Source organism: Balaenoptera physalus (genome assembly GCF_965194825.1).
Source record: "Balaenoptera physalus genome assembly, chromosome: 14".
Lineage (NCBI taxonomy): Eukaryota > Metazoa > Chordata > Mammalia > Artiodactyla > Balaenopteridae > Balaenoptera > Balaenoptera physalus.
The window spans coordinates 68,960,871-68,987,486 of NC_138893.1; the positions used below are offsets into that span (position 1 = coordinate 68,960,871).

A 26,616-nucleotide genomic window follows, 5' to 3' on the forward strand; every position below is an offset into this window, starting at 1 on the left:
GTGGGATACCTGTTATAGTGATCTTACTGAGGCACAGGAAGGGTAAGCGCTTGCCCAGATCATCAGCTAATCCTGGGAGAGCTTGAACCCCAGCCTAGACAGCCTGGCTCAGAGCTGCCCTGAGATTCTGCTTCTCCATGGTCTCTACGGTCAGATCCGATGCCCTTGGCATTAGTCAGGAGTTCTGCAAAAGCAATCCATATAATTCTTAAAAATAAAATAGAGTAGTTTGAGCTACTATGAAATACACTGCATTCATTCCATGTCCATGTGAATTCATTGGTCAGTCCCAATCAACCCCTTCCAAAATCACAGTAGGTGGGAGGGCAAATGATGCAGTGGTTAGAGCTGTGAATATCACCTTCCTCTGATCCCGCACCACCTGGCCCTCCGGGTCTGTGCCCCACATCTCATCCCCCTCCTGCATGAGAGCCCGCTCCTGCATCCCACAGCATGGGTCGTCACTGTGTTTGCTTGAATTGGAAACAGAAAAGACTGGAGAATGCTACTGTGATTCAGGGGAAGAAATCTGAACCTTTTGGAGCAGGTCAGGAAAGGCTGCATGAAGGAGGCAACGTGCACCTTGAATGCTGGTGGGACGTCCATCAGGGGTGAATGAAGGAAGGTTTATTCTAGGAAGTGGGGAGAAAGTCTCATGGGCAGTGATGCAGACAGGCCAAGACTTGAAGGGCTGGAGACAGTCAGGAATGAGGAGAGCTAGGATTGCAGGAGCCCAGGAAGGGTAGGGAAGTAGTAGGAGAACAGGGGGGCCTTGAAATGGTGTGGTTTGCCACCTAACTCTCTTCTGAGTCCTTTCTTCAACAGGCCTTAAAAACCCCACTTTATATATGGCTTCCTTTCATGTTCTGACGTGGAAAAAACCTCAACATCCCAACCCCACCCTCTTCTAAATGGCGATGAGGGCTTCCCTGGTGGCGCAGTGGTTGAGAATCTGCCTGCTAACGCAGGGGACACGGGTTCGAGCCCTGGTCTGGGAGGATCCCACATGCCGCGGAGCGACTGGGCCCGTGAGCCACAACTACTGAGCCTGCGTGTCTGGAGCCTGTGCTCCGCAACAAGAGAGGCCGCGATAGTGAGAGGCCCGCGCACCGCGATGAAGAGTGGCCCCCACTTGCCGCAACTAGAGAAAGCCCTCACACAGAAACGAAGACCCAACACAGCCAAAAAAAATAAATAATTAATTAATTAAATTAAAAAAAAAAAAAAAACCCAATGCTGATGACCCGTGGAAAAAACAGTACCCCTTGAGGCCCAAGGCCCAGTGAGGTATCCAGCCTTTAATAACCAAGTTTAAAAAATAAATAAATAAATAAATAAATAAATAAATAAATAAATAAATAAATAAATAATAAATGGCGATGAGTTGAAACCACATAGCGGAAGGACTCAAATGCCCAACTGAAAAGTTTCAATGTCATGTAATTGGGTGAGGGGAGAGGGAGTCTCTGTTAAGGGATTCATGCAAGAGACTGGCATTACAGAGCTAGGTATTAGGATGGTAAACCTGCTGGGTAGCAAGTGGACTAGGAAAGGAAGGGAGGAAGGAAGGAAGAAAGGATAGAAGAAATGAAGGAAAGAAGAAGAGAGAAGAAGGATTAAAAGGTGGGAGCCAGGAGGAGGTAGAGTGCATCTCCAGGAAGACATTTGAGTTGGAATGGAAGGGACCAGAAGATGCTCCTTCAGACCCTTCTCTCTGTAACACTTATCCTGAATAAATCTAGCATGGCCACATGTCAGCACAGTCACATTTTCAGCACTTCTCTACACATTTCACAGGGGAAAGGGGAGGTTTCCATTTGACAGAAGAAGAAGCTATTGCATAGAAAGAAGACCAGAATAAAAGTGTTGAAATTGGTGCTAGAGAGGTAAATTCTGTTACCCAAACAAATGCTTGTGGTGGGGGGGGATAAGAGAGTTCCTTTAGCATATTTAGTACCTATCGTGAATGCAGTGAATCCAGCTCATCTGAGATTATTTTCTGTGTTTTGTTGGTCTCAAAAGGTAAAATAGAAAAAATAATATGTTTGACCTGTGCTCAGCCCCTACTGTGTGTCAGGCTCTATGCTGGACATGGCAGGAAATGCATTGATGAGTAAGACCCTTGACTTACGTAGAAATGAAGGAAGGAGGGCATTTGAGTTGTGGGAGAAGGAGGCCCCTCAGAGCCCATCCATTGTCAGTCCCCACTGAATTCATCCCTTCATTTGTGATGTTATTTATTTATGGATGAGGAGGAGGCACAAGGAGAGAGAACATTTGAAATATTTACATAAGAGACTCTGCAGCTTTGAAACCTTCACTTACATATATTTTTTGGTGTTGGCCTGATTCTTATGTTAAACTAATTACATGTCAAACTCTGACGGGACATTTGGGATTCAATGTCCACTGTTGGTGACACAAATGGAGAGAAACCTTAGCGTACACACTGTCTTCTTTTTCTGTCCACGGGAAGAGACACTTTCAAAGAATAATTCTGGCCAAACTAGGGTTGTATGTTGCAAGACAGGAAAGTGTCTGCAAGCCCAACTGGAGATCCCAGTCTCTTCCAAGGATTACATGAGTTTCCCATTTCAAACCCTGGCTCCAGGTCTGTGGCTTCTACTTTTAAAGAGAATGCCAGAGCCCAGAAGTCCATTGCTCCACGCAGTGGGCAGGGCAGAGCTGCACAGAAATGGACACCGCCTCATTGGTGTCCATTCCTCCAGCTCTTCCCCAGGTGTGTAGGGGCACAGAATAGAACTTATTTTGAGGTGGTATCTCAGCGGGGAGCTGTTTTTTAAATGTTCCCTTCTCCATACATGTTATAAAGGAAACCCGTTGGCTTTGGTTTCTTTAATAATAAAAAGCTGGTTGTAACCATTTCAGAAACCCATTACAAAGTAGTTTCTTCAAGCAATGATAATTTTGGCGACTCTGCATCTCAGCATTACAGACTTGAGCCGGTATTCAGGCAGGGTCTTTGCCAGGAAACCTCCCTCCTTTACAAGAACTTTGGACCAAGGAACTTCACATCCAGAGACAGGCTGAAGCCATTAGTTATTTGCCAGCTCCTTGAATTGGAAGAGAAACCCGCCCCCCACAATCCCAACACACCTACCCACAGGTGCACACACCAACACACCCAGACACACAGACATACACACACAGACACAGACACAGACACACACACCCCTCACTCATACCGTCCACTCCACTCTATCTTGATGTCAGGAAAGCAGGGTACCTTTAGGACCAGAGGCAAATAAAGGATTGGTTGTTTTATTGGGGGCAGCTCTACCTGTATTACCCATCACCAGAGGCTTTATCTTGGAAGGAAAATTTAGCAGGGAGATGGCAAGGTTGGGGAAGCTGATTTACTCCCCAGAGAGAGAGGGTTTGTGTAAAGGGTGGAGAGGCCTGACACTCTCAAAGAGACCAATGACAACCAATAGGGTTGCTGTTCCCATGAGAGCTTTGGTTGTTGTGGCCTGAGCACCAGATGAGTATTCCCAATAGCTAAGGGGCATCCTGAGGCCCTGTCTGCTGCTGAGTGCAGGGTTCCTAAGGAATGGGATAGGGTCCTGTGGTGAGGGACCCCTCTAACACTTCCAAATCTGACCCCCTGATTTCTCCATAGTAGGCACCAGCTTCTCTAGTTCAAGGAACATTGGCAGCCAGGAAATTTCTTTTTCTATCTTAGAATGATTCAGAAATCAGTCTCTCCAACCCGTGCACTGCTTGTTCCTTCATTTTTCATTCATCCATTCTTCCTTACATCCAAATTTTCATAGAGCGTCATAGTGTACCAACTGCCAAACCTCGCTCAAGAAGAAATGGATAATCTGAAGACCCCTATATCTATTAAAGAAGTTGAATCTGTCATGAAAAACCTTTCCATAAAACCCCTCCATTTCAGATAGCTTCCTTAGTGAAATTTACAAAAGAAGGAATGATACAAACACTTCCAGAAAATTAAAGAGGAGGGAACACTTCCTAACTCATTCTTAGAGGCCAGTGTTACCCTGATACCAATTCAGACAGAGACATGACAAGAAAAAAAAAAAAACAAAAAACAAACTACACTCCAATATCCCTCATGAAACAAGGTGCAAGGATTCTAAATAAAATTTTAGAAAAAATCAAAATCAACAGTATACAGAAGGATGATGACGTTTACCCCAGGAATTTAGGATTGGTTTAGCATTTGAAAATCTATCAGTGTAAATTACCATACTAATAAACTAGAAAGAAGAGAAACCTAATATTATTTTGACAAAATCTAACATCCATTGCTGATAAACATTCAGCAAACTAGGAATAGAAAGGAACTTCTTCAACCTAATAAAGAACATCTACAAAAACCCTACAGCTTATATCATACTAATTAATGAAAAACTGAATGCTTTCCTGCTGAGATCAGGAAAAAGACAAGGATGTCCAGTCTCATAACTTCTATTTAACATTGTATTGAAAGCTCTAGACAGTGCATCCAGATTGGAAAGGAAGAAGCAAAATGATTTTCCTTTGCAGATGACATGACTACCTTTGTAGAAAATTTGATGGAATCAACAGAAGAAGCGACTAGTATTAATGTCAGTTAAACACATTTATAGGATAAGATAATATAAAAAATCAAAATCAATTGTACTTTTATATACTAGTAATGAACAATAGAATGTTAAAAATTTAAAAACCAGCAGGATTTATAACATCAAAAATATTAACTAAAAAAAAAAATTAACTACTCAGTGATCAATCTGACAAAAGATATGAAAACCTGTACACTGAAAATTTTAAAAAATATATTGCTGAGTGAAATTTAAATAGACCTAAGTAAGTGGATCGTTATACCTTGTTTGTGGATCAGAAGATTCAGTATTGTTATGGTGTCAATTCTCCCAAAATTTATCTATAGATTCAATGTAATCCTGGTCAAAATCCCAGCAGGCTGTCTTAATTGAAATTTATAAGCTGGTTATAATAATTCATATGGAAATACAGAGAAGCTAGAATTGCCAAAATACCATCGAAAAAGAAGAGCAAAGTTAGAGGGCTAACAAAACTAATTTTAAGACATAAAGTTATGGTAATCAAAACAGTGTGGTATTGGCATAAAGATTGAAAAGTACGTGAGTGTAACAGAATAGAGTCCAGATACAGACTGATGTACATGTGGGACAACTAATTTTTGACAAAAGTGCAGAGGCAATTCAGTGGAGAAAGAGAGCCTTTTAAACAACTGGCGTTGGAATAATTGTATCTCTATATTTAAAAATCATGAATTTTGACCCATATGCAAAAACTAATTCAAAATGGATCATAGATCTAAGTGTACAGTCTAAAATAATAAAACTTCTATATGAAAACATAGGAGAAAATCTTTGTGATCTTGTGTTAGGCAAATATTTCTTAGCTATGACACCAAAAGAGCAATCTATTTTATTTAAAAAAAATAATGAATTGGATTTCATAAATATTACAAACACTTCTTTGAAAGACACTGTGACAAGAATAAAAAGACAAACCATTACTGGGTGAAAATAATTGCAGAGCAGATATCTGATGGACTTGTATCTGGTATATAATGGACTCTCAAAAGTTAATAATGAAAAAACAAACAACTCAGTAAAAGAAAAAGTAAAATATTTGAACAGACACTTAACCGAAGAGCAGATGACACATGAAAAGATGCTCAATATCATTTGTTATTTGAAAAGTACAAATTAAAATTATGATGAGATACAACTTCACATCTATTAGAATGGCTCATATGAAAAGAGTGCCCATACCAAGTGCTGGTGAAGCTGTGGAGAAACTAGAACTTTCAGATGTTGCAGGAAAGGGGACATGAAATGGTTCAATCACTTTGGAAAACAGTTTGTCAGTTTCTTTAAAAAGTTAACCATACACCTACCAAATGATCCAGCCATTTCATTCCTAGGTATTTGCCCAGAAGAAATAAAAGCCTTTGTCCACACCAAGACTTGGTACATGAATGTTCATACAGCTTTATTTGTAATAGGCAAAACCTGAAAACAATCCTCGTGTCCATCAACACGTCGATGGATTAAACAAATGGTGGTGTATCCGTACAGTAAGAGTACTCAGCAATAAAAAGGAAAAAAGTATCATTACATGCAACATGGATGAATCTCAAAATAATTACACTGAGTGACAGAAGGCAGACCAAAAATGATACACAGTGTAGTGTTCCATTCTTATAAAATCTAGAAAAGGCAAACTAATCAGTGAGAAGAACATGAGGTGAATTGCTGGGGCATGGGTCAGAGTAGGGGGATGGTTACAAACGGGCTGGAGGAACGTTTTGGGGGTGATGGATATGTTCACCATCCTCACTGTAGTGATGTGTTCATGAGTGTATGTATAGATCGATATGTGCAGTTTATTGTATGTGAATCATACCTCAATAAATGTATTAAAAATAGAAGAAGGAAGGAAGAAAAGAAGGAGAAATTGGGACAGAGAGACAAAAGGAAGAGAAAAACAAAGGGAGAAAAAAAGGAGGAAGGGAAAAAATGTGAAGAAAGTATTTTCTCTGGGCTTAGAGTGGATCTGGGCTGGATGGTGGTGAGTAGGTGACTGGAAATCTTCCACCCACTCCGTACAATGAAGTCCACTGTGTTCATTTCAGCACCACATACATCACTGATGGGAAGTAGGTTGAGCCCTAAAGAGGAGAGATCTTTCATTTCCAGTGGCCCCATCCCTTAGCCTGCCAGGGCTTTTCCAACATTTCATGACCTCTAAAGAGACATTCCATCCATACTACTCTCCATGACATGCCCACATCATGGCAGAGAACCTTCTTTTAGTTCTTAGCATGGTTTACAAAGCCCTGAATTGTGAGACTCTAGCCCAATTTTCAGCTTCTGCCTCAATGTGCTCACTCACTAAGCTTTAGCCATAACAGGCTTCTCTCTTTTGAAACCAGCCAAGCTCCTTCTCTGCCTCAGGACCTTTGCACATGCAGTTCTTATGCCTGGAATAAGCTCCCCCACACTCCCAAGTCTGTCTAGATCTGTAGGTCTAAAGTTAATGTTACTAACTCAGGAGGCCTTCCTCCTCCCTCCCCCAGACTAGATTTGATCCTTTACATTGGCCACAAACTCCAGTTTCCCATCCAATACTAATTTGGAATCACACTGTCGCCTTAATAAAATAAAAGATGAGGTTTGCTCTTTCCACTTCATCTCATTTGCAAAACGACTCCCCAGTTCCATTTATGTCTGTGAATGAAAGCAAACACCAACTGCAGGGCCTGCCATCTCCTGCTCCCTACAGCCCTGCACACCAGGTCCAGCCACTCTCCCGTGACAATGTCACTTCAACAAACACGAAACTCATAGAACATTACCTGCTTCTGCACAGTTTTGGATTTGGGGTTGTGGAAATTCTCTAGATTCCTTCCTGATTCACAGGGTTAGTAACTGGGTTGCTGCCCACTACATTACAGTTTTGAAATCTGAGAACAGCGACCTCAACCATGAAACACAAACTCAACACAATTCCCGGCTGGAGCTTGTGGGTTCTTCTCGAAAACCCACAGCTCAGCTTCCCAGCTTTGCTGGGAGTCTGGCAATGAATTACATTTATAGTTATGTTATCACATTATTGAGAAGTAGGAAAGCCCTCCCGTTTTGTAATCTTGCTGTGAATGAGCTTCTATCTGCTGCCTCTCCCATCTTCATCCTTCCAGACCCTTAATACCTCCTTCTAGACCTTTCCCATAGTCACCTCTTAGCTTGAGAACATGGAACATGCTCCAAATGAAATCACATCACTACCAGATTATTTCTCTATGTCGATGTCAATAGGGAGCTAACAGTTCACTGGGCCAAACAAATGTAAATAGCATGTGGAATTGATTTGTTGGACTCTTATCAACAGGGAAACTGCTGCTTCCCTACAGTTTCTATAAGAGCTCTATGTCTTTCATACAGGACTGCTTTCAAATGCATGAGAGCTCAACTGCTCTTCAAACTCTTGTCTTTTTTTTTTAATAGATCTTTATTGGAGTATAATTGCTTCACAATACTGTGTTAGTTTCTGTTGTACACCAAAGTGAATCAGCCATATGCATACATATGTCCCCATATCCCCTCCCTCTTGAGCCTCCCTCCCATCCTCCCAATCCCACCCCTCTAGGCCATCACAAAGCACCAAGCTGATCTCCCTGTGCTATGCTGCTGCTTCCCACTAGCTAGCTATTTTACATTCGATAGTGTATATATGTCGATGCTACTCTCACTTCACCCCAGCTTCACCCTCTCACCCCGTGTCCTCAAGTCCATTCTCTATGTCTACATCTTATTCCTGCCCTGCAACTAGGTTCATCAGTACCATTTTTTTTTTTTTTAGATTCCATATACAAGTGTTAGAATACAGTATTTGTTTTTCTCTTTCTGACTTACTTCACTCTGTATGACAGACTCTAGGTCCATCCATCTCACTACAAATAATTCAATTTCGTTTCTTTTTATGGTTCGGTAATATTCCATTGTCTATATGTGCCACATCTTCTTTATCCATTCATCTGTCGATGGACATTTAGGTTGGTTCCACGTCCTGGCTATTGTAAATAGTGCTGCAATGAACATTGTGGTACATGTCTCTTTTTGAATTATGGTTTTCTCAGGGTATATGCCCAGTAGTGGGATTGCTGGGTCACATGGTAGTTCTATTTTTAGTTTTTAAGGAACCTCCATGCTGTTCTCCATAGTGGTTGTATCAATATACATTCCCACCAACAGTGCGGGAGGGTTCCCATTTCACCACACCCCTTCCAGCATTTATTGTTTCTACATTTTTTGATAATAACCATTCTGACTGGTGTGAGGTGATACCTCATTGTAGTTTTGATTTGCATTTCTCTAATAATTAGTGATGTTGAGAATCTTTTCATGTGCCTCTTGGCCATCTGTATGTCTTCCTTGGTGAAATGTCTATTTAGGTCTTCTGCACAACTATATGCCAATAAAATGGACAAGCACGAAGAAATGGACAAATTCTTGGAAAGGTACAATTTTCCAAGACTGAACCAGGAAGAATTAGAAAATATAAACAGACTTATCACAAGTAATGAAGTTGAAACCGTAATTGAAAATCTTCCAGCAAACAAAAGTCCAAGACCAGATGACTTCACAGGTTAATTCTATCAAACATTTAGAGAAGAGCTAACACCAATCCTGCTCAGACTCTTCCCAAAAATTACAGAGGAAAGAACACTTCCAAATTCATTCTACGAAGCCACCATCACCCTGATACCAAAACCAGGAAAAGATAAAACAAAAAAAGAAAATTATAGACCAATATCACTGATGAACATAGATGCAAAACTCCTGAGCAAAATACTAGCAAACACAATCCAACAACACATGAAAAGGATCATACACCATGATCAAGTGGGATTTATCCCAGGTATGCAAGGATTCTTCAATATATGCAAATCAATCAATGTGATACACCACATTAGCAAATTAAGGAATAAAAACCACATGATCATCTCAATAGATGCAGAAAAAGCTTTTGACAAAATTAAACACCCATTTATGATAAAAACTCTCCAGAAAATTGGCATAGAGGGACCCTATTTCGACATACTAAAGGCCATATATGACAAATCCACAGCAAGCATCATACTCAATGGTGAAAACCTGAAAGCATTTCCACTAAGATCAGGAACAAGACAAAGATGTCCACTCTCGCCACTATTATTCAACACAGTTTTGGAAGTCCTAGCCATGGCAATCAGAGAAGAAAAAGAAATAAAAGGAATACAAACTGGAAAAGAAGAAGTAAAACTGTCACTGTTTGTGGATGACATGATACTATACATAACAAATCCTAAAGATGCCACCAGGAACTACCAGAACTAATCAATAAATTTGGTAAGGTTGCAGGATACAAAATTAATGCACAGAAGTCTCTGGCATTCCTATACACCAACAATGAAAAATCAGAAAGGGAAATTAAGGAAACAATCCCATTAATCATCACAACAAAAAGAATAAAATACCTAGGAATAAACCTGCTTAAGGAGGCAAAAGACTTGTACTCAGAAAACTATTAAACACTGATGAAAGAAATCAAAGATGACATAAACAGATAGAGAAATATACCATGTTCTTGGATTGGAAAAATCAATATTGTGAAACTGACTATACTGTACTTTTTTTTTAACATCTTTATTGGAGTATAATTGCTTTACAATGGTGTGTTAGTTTCTACTTTATAACAAAGTGAATCAGCTATACATATACATATATCCCCCTATCTCCTCCCTCTTGCATCTCCCTCCCACCCTCCCTATCCCACCCCTCTTGGTGGTCACAAAGCACTGAGCTGATCTCCCTGTGCTATGCAGCTGCTTCCCACTAGCTATCAATTTTACATTTGGTAGTATTTATAAGTCCATGCCACTCTCTCACTTCGTCCCAGCTTACCCTTTCCCTTCCCCATGTCCTCAAGTCCATTCTCTATTTCTGCGTCTTTTTTCCTGTCCTGCCCCTAGGTTCTTCGGAACCTTTTTTTTTTTTTTTTTTAGATTCCATATATATGTGTTAGCATACAGTGTTTGTTTTTCTCTTTCTGACTTACTTCACTCTGTATGACAGACTCTAGGTCCATCCACCTCAGTACAAATAACTCAGTTTCATTTCTTTTTATGGCTGAGTAATATTCCATTGTATATGTGTGCCACATCTTCATTATCCATTCAACTGTTGATGGACACTTAGGTTGCTTCCATGTCCTGGCTATTGTAAATAGAGCTGCAGTGAACACTGTGGTACATGACCAAAGCAATCTACAGATTCAGTGCAATCCCTGTCAAACTACCAATGGCATTCTTCACAGAATTAGAACAAAAAATTTTACAATTCGTATGGAAACACAAAAGACCCCGAATAGCCAAAACAATCTTGAGAAAGAAAAATGGAATTGGAGGAATCAGGCTCCCTGACTTCAAACTATACCACAAAGCTACAGTAATCAAGACAGTATGGTACTGGCACAAAAACAGAAATATAGATCAGTGATACAGGATAGAATGCCCAGAGATAAACCCATGCACATATGGGCACCTAATTTATGACAAAGGAGGAAAGTACAATGGAGAAAAGACAGCCTCTTCAATAAGTGGTGCTGGGAAAACTGGACAGCTACATGTAAAAGAATGAAATTAGAACACTACTTAACACCATACACAAAGATAAACTCCATATGGATTAAAGACTTAAATGTAAGACCAGACACTATAAAGCTCTTAGAGGAAAACATAGGAAAAACACTCTTTGACATAAACCACAGCAAGATCTTTTTTGACCCACCTCCTAGAGTAACAGAAATAAAAACAAAAATAAACAAATGGGACTTAATTAAACTTAAAGCTTTTGCACAGCAAAGAAACCATAAACAAGACAAAAGGACAACCCTCAGAATGGGAGAAAATATTTGCAAATGAAACAACAGACAAAGGATTAATCTCCAAAATATACAAACAGCTCATGGAGCTCAATATCAAAAAAAAACAAACAATCCAAAACTTTTGTCTTTTTATTGAGATATAATTGACATATTACATTATAGGTTTAAGTTATACAGTGTGTTGATTTGATACATTTATACATTGTAATATGATTAACACCATAGTGTTAGCTAACAGCTCTGTCATGTCACATATTTATCATTTCTTTTTTGTGGTGAGAAGAATTAAGATCTAGTCTCTTAGCAACTTAAAATGTATAATAAGTATTTTGTTGTCTATAATCACTATGCTATGCAGTACATCTCCATGAGGTAATTATCTACTAGTTGCAAATTTGTATCCTTAAACAACATCTCTCCAATATTCACCCCCCAGCCCCTGGTAAGCACATTTCTGCTCTCTGTTTCTATGAGTTTAGCTTTTTTAGATTCCACATATAAGTGATATTATACATTATTTGTCTTTCTCTGTATGATTATCTCACTTAGCAGAGTGCCTTCAAAAGATTATATATATGTATGTACATATGTATATATAGTCTCACATCTTCTTTATCCATTCATCCATCAGTGGCTACTTAGGCTGTTTCTATATCTTGACTATTGAAAATATTGCTGCAATAAACATAGGAGTGCAGATATCCTTTCAATATCCTGTTTTCATTTTCTTTCGGTGTATACCCAGAAGTGGGGTTGCTGGGTCATATGCTCTTTAAACTTTGCAAACTGCTTTGCTCTTTTAGCTTTGAGAGTTAGAAAATAGTCCCGAGGCTGGGCTCCCCCTCCTGCGCTTACTGGCTACAGAACACACCTGCCCTCCCTCGGACCCCTCCCCTTGGAGCTCTGGGGGCAGCAGAGAAGTGGGAAGGGCCACAGGCAGTCATCCCAGCTCGCTCTCCTTCACATGGTATGCCCAGGCCTGCAGAACACCAGCATCCTTCACGGGGACCATCGGCGCAGTCCTCTTGTGGTTTTTCTGCTTTTGGTCTCCATCCAACAGTCCAGGTCTCCTCTGTTGCCAGAACAAACTGTCTGAGACTAAATCTGGCCTTGTCACTCCCTGTCTAAAATCTTTCAGGGCATCCTCTGTTCATAGGATAAAGTGGGAGATCCTTACCTGAGAGACCAGATGCTCTAGGGCCCAACCCTGATCTCTAGACCCTCCCTGAGTTTTCCTTAGGTCTCTTCCAGCTGCTCCTAATGACCCCACTACCAGTCTGGCAGTTCCCCCACAATGTTGCTGGTGTCTTTTTCTTTCCTTTACATATTATTCCCTTTCTCTACCTGAGTAACTACACACTAATCTTTCAGGATCCAAACATTCAAAGCCAGGTGCTCTCCTGGAGAGGAGAGAAATGCATCAAGGTGAGAATGAGACTGAGTGGGCAGAAGCCTCAGACAGTGGGCAGAGCAGAGAACTGAGACAGGCCAGAGTTTCCCCACCTGCCACCTCCTGCTGTGTAATATCGGGTGTCTTAGTTAGCTAGGGCTGCTCGAACAAAAGGCACAGACTGGGAGACTTAAACAGCAGAACTTTATTTTCTCACATTCTTGGAAGTTGGAAATCTGAGATCAAGGAGTCGGCAGGTTTAGTTTCTTCTGAGGCCTCTCTCCTTGGCTTGTAGGTGGAGGTCTTCTCCCTGTATCTTCACATGGTCTTCCCTCTGTGCTGTCAGTGTCCAAATTTCACCTTTTTATGAGAACACCAGTCATACTGGACTAAGGCCCACCCTAATGACCTCATTTTAACTTACTCATCTCTGTAAAGACCCTGTCTCCAAGTAAGGTTACATTCTGAAGTACTGGGGGTTTAGGACTTCAACATGAATTTTGGAGGGAGAAACACAATTCAGCCCATAATGGGGCAGTTAAAGGTGTCCTTTCTCTCTCTATTCTCAATTTAATCTCTTCATCTGTAACATGGAGGTTGGGGGGAGTATAATAGGTAATCTTGTGTATCTTTTACAGCTCTAGACTTTCGGAGTTGAAAATCAGGCAACACGAAATAAGAGCTTGAGCAATTAGATTCTTGTGTCTTTCCATTAGAAAACTAACCAACAGTTTCAGACCTGAATTATCTGTGTAGGTGTTGGAATCCTCCCTCCACTTTTCTTGCATGCATGCGTCATGAAAGGGGATCAGAGTAAAGAAGGGAATGAGTTTGCTACCTACTTTTCCCTATCACGTGGGAGAGATAGAAGAGGGAGTCAGAGAGGGTGGGAGGTGAAAAATGCCCAGATGTTTAAGTGTCCTGCCAGGCATGGGAGCCAGCATGAAATGAGCTTAGAGAGAGGGAAAGTGAGTGGAGGGAAGAGGGGAGCAGCACTAGTTTGTGTATCCACGTCCTAAAAGGGCCAAGAAAAGTTATTTGAGATCCACAGTGGCCAGAGAAGAAAGTGGCCACCGAGGAGGGGCTGGGTCCTCTCCGTTCTTCCCTCCAATCTTGCACATGCCCCCAGCATATGCCCCTGTCAACATGAGAGAGATGTTTTCCTCTGACTGCTGGGGGATGCTCCCGGGGTACCCAGGGCTGCAGGCTCCTGGCTGTGGGCAGCTCTTTTTGGGGTTCTCTGAGTCATCCTAGCCAGATGTCTAGGAATGTCAGGCACACAGTGAAGGATGGTGGTGGTAAGCATTTTGGGACAAGAAATATCTAACGTTGCTTAAAAAAAATTTTTTTTAATATTCTTGTGTATTTACTTTTGAAACCAGCACATCCTGGAGGACTGGAAGGCAGAATAACTCGGTGATTTTGGAGGCAGATAGGCCTCTCCTTCCAATTTCAGGTCCAACGCTAGAAACAGTCTCCTCATAGTGTCCCAGGGATTGAAACCTTTGCCCCGAACCCTATGTATTCCGTCATGTACAGTATTTACATGATCATATTCACATAAATGCTCCTTATTGATTTTTGTCTCTTCAAGCTCATGTGTGGACAGAACATAGAACACTCAGTCATGGTTAAGATGAAGGAATGGGTACGTTGCACCACGCAGAGCCCTGACCCCTTTCCTCACATACGGTTCCCTCTGCAGGGGAGACTTTCCCCATATCTCTCCTTCTCCCTTGCTCACTCCACCTTCAAATCTCAACCTCCAGTGAGAAGCCTTGCTGACCCTTCTGCAGGCTTGGATGAGCCCCTCTGACCCCATGTCCCTTCCTGGGGTCTCCACATCTAGCTGTGGAGACTGTGCACAGAACACAATTCACATTGAGTCATTATAGATACATATTGTAATACGACTCATTTTCCATGGATGGTAGTTACATGTCTGGAGCAAGGGGCATCTTGTTGTTGGTGGTTCCCCCACCCCAGTTTTATTGAGATTTGATTGACACACAGCACTATATAAGTTGAAGGTGGGCAGCGTAATGACTTGACTTACATATATTACAAAATGATTACCACAATAATTTAGTTAACATCCATTACCCATAGAGTTACAAAAAAAATCTTTTTCCCTTGTAATGAGAACTTATAGGATCTGTTCTCTTAGCAACTTTTAAATACACCATACAGCGGTGTTAACTGTAGTCATCATGTTTTAAGTTATATCCCCAGTATTTACTTATCTTATAACTGAAAGTTTGCGCCTTTCCACCATCTTCATCTGATTCCCCCACCTCCTATCCCCCGCCTCTGGTAACCACAAATCTAATCTCTCCTTCTATGAGTTTAGCCTTTTTTTAGATTCCACATGTAAGTGAGATCATACGGTATTTGTCTCTGTCTGGCTTACTTCACTTAGCATAATGTCCTCTAGGTCTGTCTGTGTTGTTGCAAATGGCAGGATATCCTTCTTTTTTTATGGCTTTATCCATTCATCTGTCAATGGATATTTACATTATTTCCATGTCTTGGCTATTGTAAATAATGCTGCAATGAACATAGGGTTGCAGATATCTCTTCAACATAGTGATTTCATTTCCATCAGATACATATCCAGAAGTGGAATTGTTGGATCATGTGGTAGTTCTATTTTTAATCTTTTGAGGAGCCTCCATACTATTTTCCATCGTGGCTGCACCAGTTTACATTCCCAGCAACAGTGCACAAGGATTCTCCACATCCTCACCAGTATTTATCTCTTGTCTTTTTGATAATAGCCATTCTAACAGGTGTGAGGTGATATCTTATTGTGGTTTAGTGGTTTAGATTTGTTTTTTCCTGATGATCAGTAATGTTGAGCACCTTTTTATGTACCTGTTGGCCATTTGAATATCTTCTCTGGAAAAATATCTTTTCATAAAAATTAACTTGAAATGGATTAAAGCCTAAAATGTAAGACATGAAACTGTAAAACTCCTAGAAGAAAACATAAGGGAAAAGCTCCTTGACGTGGGTCTTAATGAGTTTTTGGATATGACACCTAAAGCACAAACAACAAAATAAAAAATAAACAAGTGGGACTACATCAAACTAAAAGGCAAAGGAGATGATGAACAAAATGAAAAGGCAACTTACAGAAAGGGAGAAAATATTTGCAAATCATATATCTGATAAGGGGTTAATATCCAAAATATATTAAGAACTTATACAACTCAATAGCAAAAAACAAAAACAAAAACAGTTTGCAACAATGGGTAAGGGGCATCTTGTTCTAATTCTAATGAAGGTGTCCATGGGTTACCTATGGGGCTGAGTGTACCTCAGGGGATGGTGACAGCTGAATACTCATCTGCTTTTTTCTCTGGACTGTGAGCTCATCAGGCATCAACCGTGTCAGAACAGCTCAAGGTGGGGTCTCCAGCTTGAACACAGGGCCTGGCACCGGACCATCATTCACACAATGAATCAAAGGAATTAGTGGAGCTCTGGGCAGTGAGAGAAGAGTCCATGGAGGGAGTACGGGGAAGGGGGATGAGCGAGGGCTCGCAGAGCTGGGCTGGAGGCAGAGAGGAGGGGGGCCCAGCAGGGCTCATGAGAGCACAGACCGTGGGAGCCAGTTGTGTGACTGGTACTCAGTCCAGCGGTACATGGATAGCACCTGTGTCAAGCGGGTAGAGGGGAATTCATTGAGTTAATATTTCCAAACTGCTTAGAATAGCACTAGGCACACAGACATCAGGATACAATGTCAAGTATAAATAAATAAAGTGAGAAAATGAACGTTAACCTTAACAATGTGAAATTAAGTGTGAGTGGATGGAACGTGCAGATGCAAGTTGCCCAGAAGAGCAGTTGGGAGACCCCAGTGATGGGCTGAGCTGTCCTGGGCAATCACAGCCTCCATGATAGGATGTCAACCTTCCTTTCAAGTGCATCATCACTATTCCCTTGGCTTATGGTGCAGACTAACTGGACTCTTCCCAAAGCGAGGAAAACCAAGAACTTGTGACTGTCTGACGTAGGAGGTGTTGCCTTGCCCGCCTCGTGGTTCTGGGTGAGCTGTGATGAAAAGGAGGGGTGGGGCGAGCGCGGGGTCTGGGGCTTGGCGCTTGAGTGGAATAAGCACGGCTGCTGCCTCCTCTCTCCCTTCCTGTGGTTTTCTTCCTGATGCCTGGTGTTAATCATGTGACTTCTGGGTCTCCCACATGAAAAATCCTGTAGCTGGCTCACCCCTGAGCCAAGAAAAGGTAAGTGCCACATTCACGCAGGCTCCAATGCTTGTATTTTTGGAGAGCAGAAAGAGGCAGATAAAAGGCAGAGGCAGGTAGGCCAGGAAAACTGTGAGATCCCAAAATCAACAGCTGTGGCTGAGGAATCCTCCTTCCACATCCTGGGGGCCTGGGACCCCTCCAGGATCTGCCCAGGGGCAGCGTGGGTGCTGGGGAGGCAGGGGACTTCCCTGCTGACCCTTGCTCTCTCTTTGGGCATGTGTCTCAACAGCAACCATAAAGTCCCCCTCCATCCCCCCCATGAAGGAGGTTTCACTCAAAGAAATGTTTCTATCCAGTCTCAGAAGCTCCAGTAGTTCTCATATTAAACATCCTCTTGAGAAAATGGTCTCTACTTCTTGTTACCAAGGAGATTCTTTCTTTCCAAATGCATTTGTTCCTTCCAATAGGAGAGTGCCGGAGAGAGGCGTCCTCTGTCCGTGCCATGGTGAGGTCCAGGCTCAGGGTGTGCCAGGAACTCGGGCTCCGAGAAGGAAGAGGTCAGCCTCAGGCTGGACAGAGTGCTTGCTTAGGCTTCCAGAGGGTTCCCTGGTTGCTGGAGGGAGATCGAGAGGGGTTTCACAAGCCCCTCATCATTCAAGGTTCCTTCATCTCCACCTTCTAAACTAAACTCTTTTTGAAATACCTAAGATTTTTCAAAAACTTTCACTGGGGAAAAATGATAGGAAAACCACTACGAAAATATTCAACAGCTTGTCTAAGTGAGAAATAAAGTCCCAACCCTAGGGCCTGGTTCAGTCAGTCTGACCCCCTGTTCCCTCACTGTTTTGAACTTTATACAGCTGTGTGTGGGAGTCTGGGGCTTGGGGGGTTGTGTTAAACAGACCTAACGTGGTAAGAAATTTCCCACTTTTTCTGCAGGAAAGGGCAGAGACAAGTAGCTTTGTATGGCAAAAAAGGTAGAATGTGAAGGTTGGGGGGTGGCTAGGCCCTGAGTTCAGAAGCAGGGGAGCAGTCACTGGCCCTGGATCTCTTAGTGGGGGAACAGCAGCCACTGGCCCCCATGACCCCATTCTCTTGCTGAGGGAGGCTGGGGACATGGCCCTGTTCTTCCCTCTGAGCTCAGTATTAATGGTGATGGAGAGCAGTCCGCCCCCTTGCACATCCTTGAGAGCAGTCAGTGGGGATGTGTGTTTGGCTGTGGGGGTCTTGTTTACCCCTTCTCCAAAGAAAGTGTTCTTCAGTCTCATTGACCCGTCTTCCATCTATCTTACCCCAGTGAACGTGCAAACGGTCTTCAGTGAGTGATACAGCACTCCTCATGAATGTGTGTGCAGTGACCTTGGTTAGTTCCTGGTGGACATCAGAGACCCAGGTGAACTGAGGGATGTACAACATTATTTTTTCTCTCCTCTTGCTCCCCCCACAGGTAGGATGCCAGAGGACAGGAAGGGCAGAGGAAAGTCTTAGCAGAGCTTGGAGGGGAAGGGAGACCTTCTATTTTCACGCTTGGGCAAGAAATCCTTACATGCCTCCAAGTAGCAATGAGGACACTGTCTAGCCACTGAATGGGAACAGGATTCAAACCAGGGGCAAGCCAAAGGCATCGTACCTGCCTCTGTCAGGTGAGTCCACTGGGCATCTCAGTGAAGGATGTCCCAAACTGTTAAAAGATTATTTTAAAGAGGCTCTAACCAAGTCTCTCATACAGATATTTATTAAAAGAACACTTGTCAAGTATTATATTTTTACTTATTAATAATATAAGTATAATAGTGTTGGAATAATAATAATGCAATGAGTATGTGTAAGATGTTTCTTTCAACTGGTTCAAAGGTGAATTTAAAGTACCACTCATTCATAGGAAGACAAGAGATGTTAAAATTAACTTGGATGCAAAATGGGAATATCCATAGGGCAATAATTGCATTCCACTGAACACAGTTACTTTGTATTTCTATAGACAAGAATCATTTGCATTATTATCAGTTTTTCACAATTGTAAAACATCTAAAAGGCAGTGAAAGGTAGAGGTAAACCAGAGGGTTCAGTGACAGGGCAGTGAATAATCCTTTCTAGCTTCCATTTCAAACCCTTTCGCACTTTTCTCTGACATTTCAGCATGCCCCAACAGCTGATTTGGCAAAAGTACTTCTGACCACTCCTCATGCAACACTATTGTACTGGACTCCAATGAGGGTTCCTCCTCAATCTCCAGTTCTCACATGAAATAGGTCTCCGTATTTTTTGAACTCCTGTCTCTTTAGTTCAGGTAGTACAGGCCAATCTAGAGAGAGTCCACCATACTGTACTCAGAACCACCTCTCCGGGCCACACTGGACCACCACACTTGCTCCAAGTTACCACATTCCTACTCTCCATCCTCTTGAAATGGAAATATACAAAATGGCCTCAGCAGGTCTACCCCATTATGCCTGAAATGAGGAACAAACGTGATTTAGGCTACCAGGTTGGAGCTCTCTAAGGAAAAAAAAGCATTCAATTCCTACAATAAGAAGAAAACAAAGAAAACGTCTTTAGTAATTAGAATGTATAGAGATTATAGGACTCCGTGTCCTTGCGTGAGGGAAAAAAATAAAGTGTGAAGATTAGACAATGTGATTCTTAACATTCTTTATGATCACTTGTTTATTTCTTTGCATAAAAAATAGTAGCTACTATTTATCAATTTTCATCCATGTGCCAGCCTCTCTGCTAGGAATTCCTACATGCATTAAACTTAACCTTTATATGATGCCAAAAGGAAAATATTATTATTCACATCTTACAAATGATTAAAAAAAAACCAAAAACATGGCTTAAAGAAGTTGAAAGTTTTGGCCAAAGTCATAATTAATAAGTGGTGGCTCCTGAGTTAGTGTGACTCCACAGCACATCCTCTTTTCTTCACACTCTTCAATGAAGGCTTGCAAAATGAATCCTCCTGCTTTCCATCTGGCAGGGTGAGAAGGAATTGCCATTCCTACTGGGATCTAGAGGCTGCTGCACATGATTATTAGCCCAAGGAATCTTCATTTCAAGCAGAACCAGATCTCCCAGCTGATTACTCACAGGAGAGAGGATTTGGCATATAGTCAGTCAGACAGGGACTGCAGAGAACACACCAAGTCCTGGATATTTACAGTGACAAGGTGGCCCCCAAAGCCCAAACACAGAACCTTGTGAGATTGCACCACTTCTCTTTAGAAACCCTTAGCTGGGTGGACTGCCTACAGGATACAGGGCAGGGGGACCAGAAAGAGCACAGTCATCATCATAGCCTTTGTCTTGCTGGAGGCTGATACTTCAGAGAAACACTCCAATGGGCCTTGGCCAATTGATGAGCCACCTTTTCAGTTTTCACCTCTGTCCCTGAGCTTAAGCTCCAAAGTGCTGGTTACTTTGAGAGGCAAAAGGGAAAAACATTTGAGGGCATGAAGTATCCAAGGCTAGAAACAATCCGATGCTGATATTGGAAAAACTGTGTGTGTGCAGAAGGTACTCTGAAGTTCAAACAACAAATGATGAGGATGTGGAGAAAAGGGAACCCTCATACACTGTTGGCGGGAATGTAAATTGGTACAGCCACTATGCAAAACGGTATGGAGGTTTCTCAAAAAACTAAAAATAGAACTACCTATAAGACCCAGCAATTCCACTCCTGGGTATTTACCCAAAAAAAGAAAAGAAAAGAAAAGAAATTACTAACTTGAAAAGATAATGCACCCCTATATTCACAGCAGCATTGGTTACAATTGCCAAATATGGAACCAACCTAAGTGTCCACTGATGGATGAATGGATAAAGAAGGTGATATATATATATAAATACATATATATATATATATACACACACACACACACACACACACACACACACACATACATACACAAGCACACACACACAATGGAATACTATTCAGCCATTGAAATTTTGCCATTTGCAACAACATGGATGGATTTGGAAGGTATTATGTTAAGTGAAATAAGTCAGACAGAGAAAGACAAATACTGTGTGATGTCACATATATGTGGAATCTAAAAAATAAAACATACTAGTGAATATAACAAAAAAGAAACAGACTCACAGATATGGAGAACAAACTAGTGGTTACCAGTACAGAGAGGGAAGGGGGGAGGGGCAATCTACTATGTATAAAATAAATAAGCTACAAGGATATATAGTACAACACAGGGAATATAGCCAATATATTATAATAACTATAAATGGACTATAACCTTTAAAAATTGTGAATCACTATGTTGTACACCTGAAACTTATATAATATTGTATATCAGGGTTCCCCAACCCCCAGGCTGAGGACTGGTCCTTGGCCTGTTAGGAACCGGGCCACACAGCAGGAGGTGAATGGCAGGCAAACGAGCGAAGCTTCATCTGCCGCTCCCCATTGCTCCCCATCGCTCACATTACTGCTTGAACCATCCTCACCCCCCCACCCCCACGCCCTTGTCCGTGGAAAAACTGTCTTCCTTGAAACCAGTCCCTGGTGCCAAAAAGGTTGGGGACCACTAATGTACATCAACTATACCTCAATTAAAAAAAAGAAAAACATAACCAGGGTCATTTAGAAAAATATATAAATTGACTAGTAAATACCACTTGGGAACTTCTTAAGTGTTAAAAGAAATCTATTCTTAAAATCAGTAACTATATAAGTTACTAAAGTAATTTTTTCTCTCAAATTATATTGTTGACAATATAAGATAAACAATGTTGGCAGTTCACATCGCTAAAAAGAGTCTATGCTGGTGTAAACTTTGAATACTTAGGTCCTGAGCCTCTCTTAACTGTAATTTGGAAGTCAGAAAGAAAGTAAGGTATGCTAGTTGAGACTCTGTCCATCCTAGACACAGCACGGCTAGATTCTCCCTGCTCTCATGGGAGCCCACAGCAGAGGGACAGACACCCCAGGTATGACCAGCTTCATGGGCATGCAAGCAGTACCATCACCTGAGCCTCCTTCTCAGAAGGGCCCCACACTTGGTTTAATGTTCTTCTGTGGCCATCTTGAAATCCTTAATAATTTCATCTTTGGACTTGCGTTTCGTAAATGAAGTCTGATGTGACCCTGGAGCACGCGCCTGAGTAGAGGAGCCTGCGCTGGGCGGCCCCACGTGCGCACGCACCTGCCAAGCCAGTGTGCACCATGGGCAGTGGACGCCTTGCACGCCCAGCCATCAGCTTGGCTGCCCAGCTCTGCCTGGAGCCGTGTGGGACACTGCAGGGCCCTAAGGGGGTTGTTATTTCTGGGGACCTGGGCCTAGACTGACAGTGGTGGCAGTGGTGGCTGCAGCAAAAGCAACAGCGCTGGCTAAAGTGGCCATGGTTTCAGGAGAGCATGGAGACAGTGCCTGGAGGCTTCCCTGTTCCTTTTAGGCTATGTTATGTCATGTCATTTTGAGAGTAAATAATGTCACTATTGCCCCATTACATTCTCTGAGTAATAAAATATTTTCAAAGGAAAACCTTATAGTTTTTCGTTTTTAACTGTACTCCTTTTCCTGTTTTCTGAACAAGGGACTCCCGTTTTCATTTTTCCCTGGGCCCTACAAATTATGTAGCCAGCCCTTAGGACAGGACTTGAGAGAAGGCAGAATATTTTAAATCTAAAAACATTCAGAGTGAGCAGTGAGGGATTCAGACAATAATATGAAAATACAGAGTGATTTGGCAGAGGTTGGATGGAAATTAGGGAAGAGAAGTAAGAATTGGGTGAGTGTGGAAAGGGAAAGCTGGTTCTATTAAATGGCTCTTGACATAATTTTAGCAGTAATGATAGAGAAAGAAACAGTTTTCAGAACTGCAGGCTGAGTAAATAGCCTATGAAATGAAAGGAGATAATGAGTGTCAAAAATAGTCTAGTGTGTGACCCAGGATTTTGCAAAATAAATTTTTTGAATTGATTGCACTGGAATGAATGATGCCTAGGAGATGGGAAAGATGAGTTGCCAATAGCAAGGGATACTGTCAATAAATAACAAGAGAAACTTGGAAAAGGAAGAAAGAAGGATATATTTTTTTTAAAGCTGTATTGCTGGTTAGCTAACGGGATGGAGAGCTGAGGAGAAAAGAAAAGAGGAACTACTGTTTGTTGTATGGCCAGTATTTGAATATCTCATTGAGGCATCTCAATAGATCTCTAAAGAGAGATATAAATAGATATAGATATACACATAGGTGTGTGCATACATATAGTATATAGATACATAATTAAAGATATACTTAAATGATAGATTTTATATATAAATATATATATAGTTTATATATAGTCTCTCTATATAGATAAATCTATATAAATCTCTCCATATAGAAAATCTATAAAATTAAGATTAATAAATTGTCCCAGCTGACACACAGAAGTTGGACTTGAACTCAGGATTTTCTGGCTCAGAATCCTGTGGATTTTGTACTCTACCCTACTGCTTTGCCTGCAATCTATCTTTTAAATCTGCTATAGGAACTCTGCAATGTAACAATTACTGTTTTAGGACAAATGATTCTGCTATTTTGAAAAGTTTAAATAAATACAAGATATTAACTACCAACTAATTTATCTAAAGTAACCATAATCTGAAATAGTATTTAAAAATATGAAAAAGAACTCACCCTCAGGTAAAAACAAAAGGCTAACCCAAGATAATATTGGTTTTACCACCAAGCAAAAGAAAGGAGAAAGAGTAGCCATATGAATGGGCAACAAAAGGAAGGGCTCATTGAAAAAGATGAGGGAAAGACAAAATCAGTACTGAGGTTGGGGAGCTCTTCAGTTTATGAGGTGGAGAGGGGTAGATATTGAGAAGCACTCTACTGAGATTTTGCAAGCATAACTCCACATCCTGCCCTCTCTTCAAGGCTAAACTTCTTGACAAAGTTGTCTAAACAGGCTGTCTCCCTTGTTTAAATCTCTGATTCATTTTTCAACTCATCTCTTTCTGGTTTTGTCCACAAGAATCTACTGAAATAGCTCTTGTCAAAGTTTCCAACAGTTTTCACATGTCAAATTCAGTGGTCGATATTTTGCCTTCTTTTTACTTCACATCATAGCAGCATTTGATAGAGCTGTCTACCTCTTTGTTCTGGCAACATTCTCCTTTCCCATCTACTGTGATGCCACATTCCCACATTTTTTCACCTACTATTTATTCTCAACTTTCTTTCTGTACCCAATTTTTAAATGTTGGTATAATTACTCAAAACTTTGTTTTGGAATATCTTCTCTTCTTTATCCTGTTTCCTTAAAATATGCTATCCATTCCCATATCATTAAATAATATCTATATGGCAAGGATATATAATTATAATTTCTTAATACCATTAATCGTGTTTTGTAATACATTTATTTATTCTTATTATTTTTTTCTCCATTAAAATGTCTGCTCCAACAACCATATGACTTTGTAAATTTGTTCACTAAGAGGTTAAGAAACAGGTTCAAGTTCTCAACATTAGTGAGTGACAGAGCCAAAAATGGATCACAGATCTTCCTATTTCTAGAGTGGTGGCTGTATGTCACTCTGTCTCTCATAAAATAAAAATTTAAAGGGGTTTCTAAGTGTGACAAAAATAGAGTAGCTTGAAGTAGACCAACACTTCTGCCAAGAAAAATTTTAAAATCCAGATATAATGCAAAATAAACAGCTATTGAAAGGATTGACGAGATACCAATGTAGCTAGGAATTAAGTGGCAAGAATGCCTGAGAGAAGTAAACCACATAAAATAAGCTCAACACTTGGTGGTTTTCCCTCAAAGTAGTTGCCAAAATCAATAATAGCGGGGGGAAAAAGCTGAATAGACTGAAAAATCAACAACTCTTCTTGATCCATAAAAGAGGGAAGGACACAGGGCAAACCACTGCTCCTAGGATTGAAGAGACAGACAGGCGAATACAGAGTCACAGCTTACCAAAGCAGAGACTCACACAAGCAAACAGCCTTGGGAACCAGTCGTGGGGTAGGAAAATGTGAACTGTAATTGATGAATTGCTAGAGGCTCAGTGCAGACAAATCTGAGAGCTAAAAACTCCAGGAGGAACCAGACATAGGAAGGCCCCCACAACCTCCAGGAGCTTGACCAGGTTCCCACAGTAAATATCAGAGAAAAATCTGCTCATGCTTCTGGCAGAAGAAAGGAAAAGGGAACCATTTTTGGAATACACCAGAGCACTTTGTTCTTCTTAACAAAGCCTCACCTCAGGGGAAACTAGTTAACCAGAGCTTAACCTGCTGGGGTATTATCAAGAACTAACTAACCTGGGGAAGGTAAATACCCAACTCCAGCCCACTCCAGCCATCCTGTCCCAAACAAGGTGTAAAACTGAGAAACCCTTGTGAAGTTCACAGAGGTACAGGCTCACTAAAACACAAAGACCTAATTATAGGATTATGGAAAGCCTCCCCTTCTCCAGCATTAGAACCAGACATGGCAGAGACATTGGAATTATCAGATCGGGAATTTAAAACAACCATGATTAATATGCTAACGACTCTAATGGATCAGTAGACAGCAAGCATGACTAAATGTAAGCAGAGAGATGGAAATCCTAAGAAAGAACCAAAATGAAATGCTAGAGATGAAAATCACTGTAACCCAAATGAAGACTGCCTTTGACGGGTTTATTAGTAGACTGGACATGGCTGAGGAAAGAATCTCTGTGCTAGAGGGTATATCAACAGAACCCTTCAAAACCAAAAAGCAAAAAGAACAAAGACTAAAATAAAACAATAGAATATCCAAGGATTGTGGAACAACTGCAAAAGGTATAACATATGTGTAATGGGAATATCAGAGGAGAAGAAAGAAAAGAATAGAGGACATGTTGGAAACAATAATGAATGAGATTTCCCCAAATTAATGTCAGACACCAAACTACAGCTCTAGGAATCTCATAGAACACCAAGCAAGATAAATGCTAAAAACAAACAAAGAAACAAACAAACAAAAACTCCACCTAGGCATATCATTTTCAAACTATAGAAAATCAAAGATAAAGAAATCTTGAAAGAAACCAGAGGAAAAATAAGTCACCAGCCATGGCCACTCTTAAAGGGTCCACATACAGACTCACTCAACCTGAAAACCAGTGCAAAAACACCAGATTAAAAAGGGCATGGACCAGGGAGGACCTTCAAGATGGCAGAGGAGTAAGATGTGGAGATCACCTTCCTCCCCACAAATACATCAGAAATACATCTACAAGTGGGACAACTCCTACAGAACACCTACTGAACACTGGCAGAAGACCTCAGACTTCCCGAAAGGCAAGAAGTCACGTACCCCACGTACCTGGGTAGGGCAAAAGAAAAAAGAAAAAACAGAGACAAAAGAATAGGGACAGAACCTGAACCTCTGGGAGGGAGCTGTGAAGGAGGAAAAGTTTCCATACACTAGGAAGCCCCTTCACTGGCAGAGACGGGGGGTGGGCAGGGGTGGAGCTTCGGAGCCACAGAGGAGAGCCCAGCAATGGGTGCAGTGGGTACGGAGGGCAAAGTGGAGGGATTCCCTCACAGATGATTGATGCTGACCAGCAC

The 26,616-nt window shown here is 41.3% G+C and overlaps 1 long non-coding RNA gene across 1 annotated transcript in view; it reads left to right on the forward strand.

The window, feature by feature from the left end:
- The window catches only part of LOC309642401, a 332,470-nt gene that overhangs the window by 286,371 nt on the left and 19,483 nt on the right, over positions 1–26,616 (forward strand). The window contains exon 4 of the long non-coding RNA XR_014253161.1: positions 18,497–18,692. This is a non-coding gene — a long non-coding RNA (uncharacterized lncRNA). The remainder of the gene's footprint in view (positions 1–18,496; positions 18,693–26,616) is intronic.